This window comes from Fukomys damarensis, unplaced genomic scaffold (assembly GCF_012274545.1).
Source record: "Fukomys damarensis isolate Sample0158 unplaced genomic scaffold, DMR_v1.0_HiC HiC_scaffold_15, whole genome shotgun sequence".
Classification (NCBI taxonomy): Eukaryota; Metazoa; Chordata; class Mammalia; order Rodentia; family Bathyergidae; genus Fukomys; species Fukomys damarensis.
Genome location: NW_022900927.1, coordinates 24,304,252 through 24,314,144, shown reverse-complemented (window position 1 = coordinate 24,314,144; position 9,893 = coordinate 24,304,252). Strand labels below are relative to the sequence as shown.

General features: G+C 39.9%; 1 protein-coding gene, 1 long non-coding RNA gene and 1 pseudogene across 2 annotated transcripts in view; 2 read left to right on the top strand and 1 right to left on the bottom strand.

The window, feature by feature from the left end:
• Atp23 (ATP23 metallopeptidase and ATP synthase assembly factor homolog) overlaps nucleotides 1–4,102 on the bottom strand; it is a 23,786-nt gene extending 19,684 nt beyond the window's left edge. Inside the window, exon 1 of the mRNA XM_019210777.2 lies at nucleotides 4,026–4,102. The gene's annotated coding sequence lies outside the window, so the exon portion shown is untranslated. The remainder of the gene's footprint in view (nucleotides 1–4,025) is intronic.
• Nucleotides 31–5,442, top strand: LOC117286146. The gene is made up of 3 exons (XR_004517277.1): nucleotides 31–92; nucleotides 4,044–4,184; nucleotides 5,410–5,442. It is a non-coding gene; the product is annotated as an uncharacterized LOC117286146 (long non-coding RNA).
• Nucleotides 5,443–7,558: 2,116 nt separating this feature from the next.
• LOC117286115 lies at nucleotides 7,559–8,983 on the top strand (annotated as a pseudogene).
• Nucleotides 8,984–9,893: the final 910 nt, after the last annotated feature.

Here is a 9,893-nt window from a genome sequence, read left to right as displayed (position 1 = left end):
GCGGCGCGAGGGGCGGGGCACTGGGCGCGAGGGGCGGGGCTGGTGCTGAGGGAGGATTACGTGGTCCGATTCCGTGAACTTCGGTGCTGCAGGTCTGTGTGGTGGCCAGTCCACTAAGCGTCGCTCCGCAGCTTTCTGCTGCCTGATGAACTGCTAAGGGAGTCCCCTCCCCGTCCTCCTTCCTCTCTTCCTGGCCGACACTAATCCCTAAATCCGCATCTGCCGCTGAAGGTCTCTGCCAGCCCCCACTCCCTGCCTTCCCCACGGTCAGGACAGTTACCATGGTTGGCCCACACGTTTTCCTGACCCCTGCCGTCCCTCTGGCCTATTCTACTTAGGGATGCCCCAGACCATACTAAAAGAGATGTTTTTCAGGAAAGTTCAAAAACTATAAAGAATCAAAATCCTCAGAATGTGGGACCCAACTATGGTACTTTTTTTCTATCTCATCTGAACCCATTTATCCATCCTCTTGCCAAATACCTGTTAACAAAACTCACTCTGCTTACTTCTACCTCCAAGCCTTAGCTGTTCCTGTTACTACTGCCTTTAAGCCCTTTTCCTTAGTGCCTCAGACTGCGGCATTACCAGCGCCCTTAATGTTAATGTCTCTTGGTCTCTCAAAGTACAAACTTCTTTGTACTGGATACTGCTTTTATCACAGCCTGCCAGGTTTTCTCTAATTGTGTGTTTTTCTTTTCTCGGTAAATTACTCGACTCAGTTCACACATTTATTCAGTGCCTACTATAATGGGCCAGGCAGAGTGTAGAATATGAGGAAAGGGACAAATAAATGAGCTTCTTGGAAACTGGGCGGAGAGTGTAGCTTGGTAACAGAGCACTTTGCCTAACATGCCAGGCCCTGGTTCAAACCTCTAGCGGAGAGGAATTGCACTGAAACTGAACGTATGGTTTACATACAAAACATACCTCAATAATATAGGCACATGAGGCCTTGAAAATTATGAACAGCGGTTTATATCAGGTGTTCAGTAAATATCTGAGTGGGATGCTGAGTACTCATTCCTTTTTAATGTAATCATATAAACACCTATGCACAGAGTCTGCTAAAGCTATGAATTAAAAAGTAGCTATTTTATTGAATTCACCTTGAATACATTTCTTTTTCTTTTTTTTGGGGGGGGTACCAGGGATTGAACTTGGGACTTTGTGCAGGCAATGGCAACACTGAGCTAAATCCCTGACCCTGAATAAATTATTTCTAGTCCTTACTACAACCCTAAAAAACAAATAGAATTGTCCCTCATTACCTAAGGAGAGTGGGCTCAGCAAAACTAAACAATTTATCCAAGACCAGCTTTCAGCATAGCTCAAAGAATTAAAACCTACACATGTACAAAACTAAGCTATTCCAGTTCAGTATGATTGGTTTGCAATACTGAAAGAAAACTAGAGAAAGTAAGGCCTAAAACAGACCAAAACCTGTGAAAATTTGAAATAGTATTTGAAATATTATTCAACTATATGAATAAGCAAAAATGTGCAAATTAAAATATGCAGTATTTATTTCCCTGCCAAATTAGCAAACACACACACACACAAAAAAAAAATTAGCAAACACTTCCTCAACACTCACTGTTTTTTTGTTTTGTTTTGTTTTTCAGCTTTAATTGAGTTTATTGGTACATTTTAGGGATACAGTACAGTTACATTCATTGTTGGGATCTTGTACCTCTACATGACAAGTCTTGATTCTCATTTTTTCCCCTTACCCCTGCCCTCCCTTCAACCCCTCCTCACCTCCCCATCTACAAACACTTTATTTTCATCTTTTCATTCTCTCACATTTTTTTCTTTTCCCTTATTACCCTTCCCCTACCCATCCCACCTTCCCTACACCTTTAGCTCCTTTCTTCCCATTTCTAAATGTCAGTAATCTTATTAGGATCTTATGTATTATTGCAGATTATTCACACCAGGGAAACTATTCAGTATTTACACATGTGTGATTTATTTATTTCACTTAGGAGTATATCTTCAATATGTATCCATTTTCCTATGAATGAATCTATTTTCTCATTCTTTATGGCTGAGTAATATTCAATTTTATAGAAAAACCACATCTTCTTTATCCAGTTTCCAACGGATGGGCAAATGGGCTGTTTCCAAGATTTAGCTATTACAAACTGTGCCGCTATAAACATGGGTGTACATACTTCTCTGTGATATGATTCTTTTAGTTCTTTTGGAAAGATACCCAGCAGAGGGATGGTTGGGTCAAATGGAACCTCCAGTCCAAGCTTTTTGAGGTATCTCCATATTGATTTCCATAGTGGTTGCACCAGTCTGCACTCCCACCAACAATGGAGAAGGGTTCCTTTCTCCCCACAACTCCGCCAACATTTGTTATTGTGTGATTTCTTGATAGCAGCCATTCTTTGTGGGGTGAGGTGGAATCTCAGTTCAACACTCATTGTTATAGGAACATAGAAAGAAAATATATACCAAACTATCAGTGGTCATCTAGGTATCGGAATTTTTATTATACTCTTCCAAATTTTCATAATGTATTTTGTAAAAGTACAAATCCCAATGATGGATGTCATTATATTGTATACCTAGAATGTACCAATAAAATTAATTTTTTAAAAAAGCAAAAAGAACAAAAACAGTTTAAATGTCCAGTAAGAGGTATAATGAAATACATGCAACCATAGTGTCTTTTTTAATGAAATACATTAATTTAAAGTTTTTTAATTGTAAAACAGTATATGCAGTGTGATTCTCTGTGAGAGACTGCTTGGGCCTGCACAAGATGGCTGCCCTCAACCTTAGCCTTTGCCTCAGTGGAAAAATCCCACTAGACTACATGCGTGACTTTTGGCAGGTCTAGCCCCTGGGCAAACAGGAAATCTTACAGAAAGAATAGCCCTTTGTGCTAACCACAGGGTCACGGGATCTGGAGCAGGAAGCAGGTGGTATTTCCTTGTCCTGCTTGCCCCTAGAGATTGTGAAGTTAAAGATCGCATAGGGTTAACTGTTGATGTACGCCTTCCCACTTACCCCTCCCCACATTTGGTAAAATACTGATTGCTGTATGCTGCTAAGTGCTTTGTCCCTTTATGGTTAAATGCTTGAATGACTCATGTGATTGGTAGAGGATTTGTTTGAACTGTCCAATAAGCTTGCTGAACCTTCCCCCTGGGATAACAGTATATAATCGTTTTGCTGAGCCAATAAAGTGCCTTTGATCAGAAACCAGACTTGGGCCGTGTGCTCTAACTTCTTAAAGATTTCCTTCACAGACATTCAAGATCAGATCGGCCTCTGATGACCCACGAATAAGAGGCGGCTCTCACCTCCTATTCCCCGCTGGACGGGGTCCCCCCAGAGAGCCGCAATTCTCTTTTGATTTTTTTTTTTTTTTACTCTATGCAAACAGAGTCTAGAAGAATCCACCAAAGTGTTCACCATGGTTGTCACTGAGTGGATGGGATTTGGGGATTTTGTGTTGTTTCATTTTTTTCCTTGCCAACATTTTGTAAAGCAAACATAATTACTTTTATAGTAAATAGGTTAAAGTTATTTAACTATTTCTTTAACAAATGAAGATGCATATTAAGGTTTACCACCTTGCAGCTTTTTAACTTCTATTGTTGTCTTGCTATGTAGTTCAAGCTGTTCTTGAACTCACTATGTAGCCCAGGCTGACCTGGAACTCACAGTGATCCTCCTGCCTCAGCCTCCCGAGTCGGGGGATTACGGCTGTACATCACCACTCTGGGATCTGCTTTTTAACTTTAAATTCTTTTTTTTTTTACAAATAAAATATATATATTTATGATCTACAACATGTTTTAAATATATATAAATGTAGAATGGTTAACTCGTTACTTTAAATATACACCATCTTTCCATTTTTCTAATAACATCTAATCTATTAATCGAGGATTAACAAAAATTCCGTGAGATTATAACTTTTCCTTGGCCTTCTAATTGCTTGCAAAGTTGGGAGGGGGCAAACATTCCTTATTGACCTCGCCCAAAATATGCTCAAGTCTGACCTTTTTAACATCGTGCAGGCAACCCTCGGGAAACCAGGTGACACGGGTCTCCGGAAGGAGTTGGAACTTGGAAGTGAGTGAAGGCGCGCGGCATTCTGGGAACAGTTACGGAGGCCGAATTTATGTTGTCTGTTACCACGGCAACGGAAGCAAAAGCCGGTGAGCAGCACTTTGGAGTCCTTAGCCCGAAAGGCGGAGGTGCTCACAGGGCTTTGGAGATTTGTGTAGGGGCTCATAAAGCTTTTTTTGTTTTGGTTTGGTTTTTTTGTTTTTGTACGGGGGATCCAACTCGGGAACTTGAGGTTGCCAGGTTCTCTTGTGTGAGAACCCCAAAGGGTAAATAAGGACCAAAGTGGATGATATATATTGGAAAGTATGAAGAAAATGTTCAAATGGGAAAGGGAACAAGGTGGGGGGGGGAGAGAAAAGGGAAAAAATGGAAATAAAGCTTTTGTAAATAAAGCGAAGAGGGTTAAAGGGAGGGAAGATGTGGGGATCATGAGTATTGGTTGTAAGTATTGTTAACTTTAGTAACTCTATATGTGTTAAATTTGTCCAGTTTAGCAGGTAGAGTGTTTCCTTTGTGGAATTCCTGAAAGTTACAGTTTCTTGTCTCTGACCTTTAGATGTGTGGTTGTCCGGGTTACTACTACTCACGGTGGATTGTTTTGGTGAACCTGTTTGTTCTTTTCCTGTGTGACCTTTCAGTTACTATGGTAAACCCATCCCATAATAGTTTGTGGTTTTTTGCTTTAAAAGGCCGGTGCTTGCCGGCAATAAACGCCGCCTTGATCAGACTCTTGTCTTGGCGTCCTTCCTTTCTCTCTGCCCCATCTCCACCCCGCTGCTCTTTCAGGTTTGAGGCACTGCTGGACAGTGCTCTGCGTCGCCGGCTCGCGACAGGAAGGAAATGGGAAAAAACGATAATAATAATGTATTATGTACAGGTAACCAAGAAAGTGTGTCTTCAATTTTTCTAGGAAGGGAATATAGAGGCCCAGTCTTACTGACCTCCCTGGTACACACCATTTTGATCCTTCAAAAATTATTATATAGAAAACTAATGATAAGGAAATATTTGTGAAATACAGTGATATGTGAGGAAAAAATGGGTTATGAAAGCAGTGGGTAGACTGGTTTCTCCCACATGGCTTCTTTTCTTAACTCTTCTGCATTTTATTTATCCATACTCTATGTGACAAATATATCTGATAGAGCAAATAAAATGTTAGAGATGTAGATAAGGTTCTAAGTAGAGTAGGAAGCTGGGGAAATGTGCACTGCCTTGAAGTAAATAAAGGCTCTCCTTGCTCCTTTCAAGAAATGGAAGGAAATAAGCAGCTTTAACAAACTTTATGAACTATTTTTTAAAATATGTTTTCAGCCAGGTGTGGTGGTGCACACCAGAAAATGCCAGCGCTCCAGCGGAGGCAGGAGAATCGCCACAATTTGGAGGCCAACCTGGACTACAAAGAGAGATCTTATCTCAAAAATCCAACCAAACAAAAGATAAATATATTTTATGGATTTGTATTACTCACTCATGTCCCACATCTCTCACAAAAGATTGAATGTGCTTAGAAAAGGATATACACTATAATAGCAGGAAATGATTGAAGGAGAAAGTGCAGACAAAAAATAATTAGAAAACAAAATAAAGCCAGAGGTATTAATTAATATTAATACTCCCAACAATTCATGCCAAAAGTTCCTGTGTACTTGCCAGAGGGGTGCCACAAATGGGATTTGACACGCCTATTAACTAAAAGCAAAGCCTTACAAACCTCCTTCCAAAAAAAAGCAATTGCAGAGGATATTTGCAGTTCCACGAAGTTGCATGGGTTTCGGTGAACAATTATTAGAAGAGCCGGGCATAGTGGTGCACACCTGTAATCCCAGCACTTGGGAGGCTGAGGCAAAAGGATCACCACGAGTTCAAGGTCAGCCTGGGCTACAACAGTAAGTTCAGGCAGGGCCAGCCTGAGTTACAAAGTGAGACCCAGTCTCAAAACAAACAAACAAAAAATTACTAGTTAGGTTCTAAGGAAAAATCCATGAACAACCAAGGCCATGAACTCTGAATCTCAACTTTGCAGGGGTATACTGTACACAGAAGAAGCATTTATCAAAATGTTAATAAAGGAATTCTGTGGTGGATTTCAAGTGAATTTCAAGCTTATACAATGTGAGATAATAGTATGAAGATCCATATTCTACATAGCTTCAACTTGGCAATTGTATTTCATGTTCCTACCCACTTCCTCCTCAACCCTAATATTTTAAGCAAATCCAGGACATTTTCTGTAGCTTAATATGTACTCCTACAAAATATAAGGGTGTTTTTTAAACACAATCTCTGTACCATTATCATTCCTTAAAAATCTTAATTCCCTAATAAAATCAATTATATCTGGTCAGTGTTCTGATTCTGTTGAAGGTTGACGCAGTGTCCGATGGTTCCAGGCTCTTTGTGTCCCTCCCAAAGAGTGGCTGGGGACTGGGGATTTAGCTCAGTGGTACCGCCTCCTGCCTTGCAAGCTCAAGGTCCGGAGTTCAACCCCCAGTACCAAAAAAAAAAAAAAGAGTGGCTGGAACAACAAATGAACAGGTAAACACAACTTTTACTAAAAGTAAAGAAGGAAAAGGAAATAATAAAAAAGGAGAAGAGCAAGAAGAGATACATCCTGCAACCAGGTCAGGCCACTGCAGAAACAGGAGGACAGCAGAACAGGAAGATCACCATGGCATAAAGACATCAAAATGGCTGCTGCCTTTTATGTTTTCTCAGATCTGGTGCCTTGGAAGATGTTCTGTGCAAGTATCTCATCTGTGATTGCCACATCGCACCTGATTACCCAGACTGTTCATGTTATTTGTAATTGACAGGTTACACTGTGTTGTTTAGCCTTCTTTCATGTTCTTCATGACTGACAAATTACATCCTATTTTCCAGCCAGCCTATATTGCCCTAATCTCCTTCCTTGATTCTCCTAATTGTCTTTTAAATTATTTTACAGTTAGGTTGAGATTCGTACATTGAAATTTGTTCATTTACTTTTTTCAATCTCTAGATTCTCTTGCTCTTTTTTCCTTATAATTAATTGGAGGAAGTTATTCAGTTGTTTCTTCTAAACTTTAGGCGTTTAGGAGTAAGTCTGACTCTAACATCTATAGCCTGAGCAATGATACAAGTGGAAATCCAAATACCATATACCTAAATATTTAAAGTCTTAACTCAGGCTACAGTTAACTATGTCCTATACTCCTACCTTGGCAAATACACCCTTAATGACATGGAAGGCCAAATTTAAATTTATAACTCTCAGTCTACTTAGAGTTCCTCACTTGACTGTGGCCCCACAGGAATCTGGCCCCGGTCCACAGCATGTCAACAATCCTCCTCCCCACCCTGGCTCCACCTCAGTTTCAAGGATACCATTACCTACATGTCCAAGCTCCATCTACAATCTCTTCAAACAGCCTCAGCTGGTCACACACTCCACTGTTGGGAGGACAAACTTAGGACTGGGACCATGAAGGTCCTGGAAACAGGCACAAGGTTGTATAAACTTGGAAATTCAGGTTCCAGGTATCCAGAACATGGTCAAGAATGGGAGACATTCTTGGTGAATGTGTCCCATGGACTCCTCTCCCCATCTGAAGTAGCACCACTAGTGGACAGCCAGAGAGAGGCTGCTTACCTAAGCTGCAACACCAAAATTCCCCACAGCATGAGTTTCACTGAACACAATGCCAGAATATCATTAAACAAGTTTTTTTTTCCCTGTATGTCCTATAAATTGATGCTTAGACCTAGGCAGTTTATCAGGCTCAAGTCTAACATTTTTGGAAATATTTTGTAGGTGAATGTTGTGTAATCCATTCAGGGGGCATATAAGATCTGTTTTTTTCATAGTGTTATAATTAAGATTGAATAAAATGCAAAGACCATAACTGTTTAGTTCATTTTTGAGGGGGTTTTTTTTCAGTACCAGGGATCAAACTCAGGTTCTTGCACTTGCAAAGCAGGCACAGTGCCACTGAGCTAAATCCCTGGCCCCCATTTTTAGTTAGTCTTAACAATTTTGTATACCCATGTAGCTTCTTTCCCAAATAAAATGGAATATTTCTACCATCCCTAGAAAGTTCTCTCAGTTCTCCGTTACCCCAGAATGAATCACTTTCTCACTTCCATCATTGGGTGTCTTATTCCACCCAATATATAGTCCACTGCTATAACAAAATACCTTAGACTAGCTAATTTATAAATAATAGAAATTTCTCATCATTGTAGGACTCAGATTCCATAACTGCCTGCAAGAATGGAAACTTGCTGCTGTATCCTCACAAGGTAAAAGGGATAAACACAGTCCTCGCAGGGCGAAGGATCAGGCAATCCTCGTCAGCATCTTTTCTAAAGACATTAGTCTCATTCAACATGACAGAGCCCTCATGATTTACCTCCCCAAATGCCTACCTCCTGGTGCCATCAGAGTGAAGAAACCATTCTACCCATGACAGATAGCTTTGCCTGTTTTTGGACTTCATGTAAATGGTATACAACGTGCACTCTTTGTGTCTTGTCACTTCAACTTAAGAAAATGTTTTTAAAATTTATCATGTTCTGCTTTGCTGTTTCCACAGTAGCCAGAGAGGCTCCGCTCTGCCTCCCTTAGGGAATGGGCATCAACGCAAGCTTGAAAAAATAAGCAATTTATTTCCCCTACACCATGGCCTATCCAGTTATAACAAAATACCACTTTGAGAAACAGTCTTCAGGAAAGCCTAGATGAGCTCATACGGGGCTTTCTAAATACTACAGATTCTGTGATAATGTGTGGGCTTTTGTACTGAATGATGATGAATTCAGAGAGGAAGAAGAATTTATTAAAGTGGATAAAGTGAAATTTGTAGCCTGTGAGGGGAAAAATACTGGCTCCAATACACAGAAGGAATAGGAAAAAAAATAGCTTTTTGATGACATCTTCTGCTGTTATTCATCACTTTCTGAAGAAAAGCATAGAAGAAATGTTTTCTAGTATTGCAGAAAGGATTACACTACACTATACTATCAGAGAATTCCAACAGAAAAAATGCTTATAATTCTATTCTCTTACATTATCTTTTCTATAAAGCTTGAAGAAACATAACTTGGTTTTAATGACAAATCAAAAGTGGTTGCCTACCTAAGGACATTCTTTAATAAACACATTTTAAAAACTCAAAAATAAAATAAAACTTATCCATGTTGTTATCCCTTTTTTTGATATGTAGTATTCCTTCAAATGAATATACCCTAATTTATTTATGTATTCTCTTTTTTATGGGCATCTGGCAACCCACATATTCTTTATGGACATTCTGGCATTTGTTTTGTACACATATTTTATTTTCCTAAAGGATAATTTACCAGGCATGTAACTATTTAGCATTACCAACACCAGCTGACCAAGTAATGTGACACTATACCCAATACCATTCCATCCTAATGGAAAATCTGTTTGTTTCATTATCTATGAAACATCTATGAAAGGCTGAACACTTCCTCAGCCTGAAAGGGGGGGGCTCCTGATTAGTCTAAATCAACCATGATAATTACCATTTCCCTTGTCCATTCTGCCAATGAGCTATAAAGGGAATTTGGTTGGAGATCTTCTGGGAAAGTTTAACTCCAAAAAGGAACACATGATAGTAATAATTCACTTTCGATCTCCACGTGTTGTCAACTCCTGAGGAGTCAGGAAACTAAAATTTTCCACCCTCTCAACCAGTGCCCCCTGCCCATCTAAACTCCCCTATAGTAACTGCACATACCCTCCTCTCAGTGCCAACAGTCTTTTTGCCCTTGACCCACCTGTGCTCCCTCCC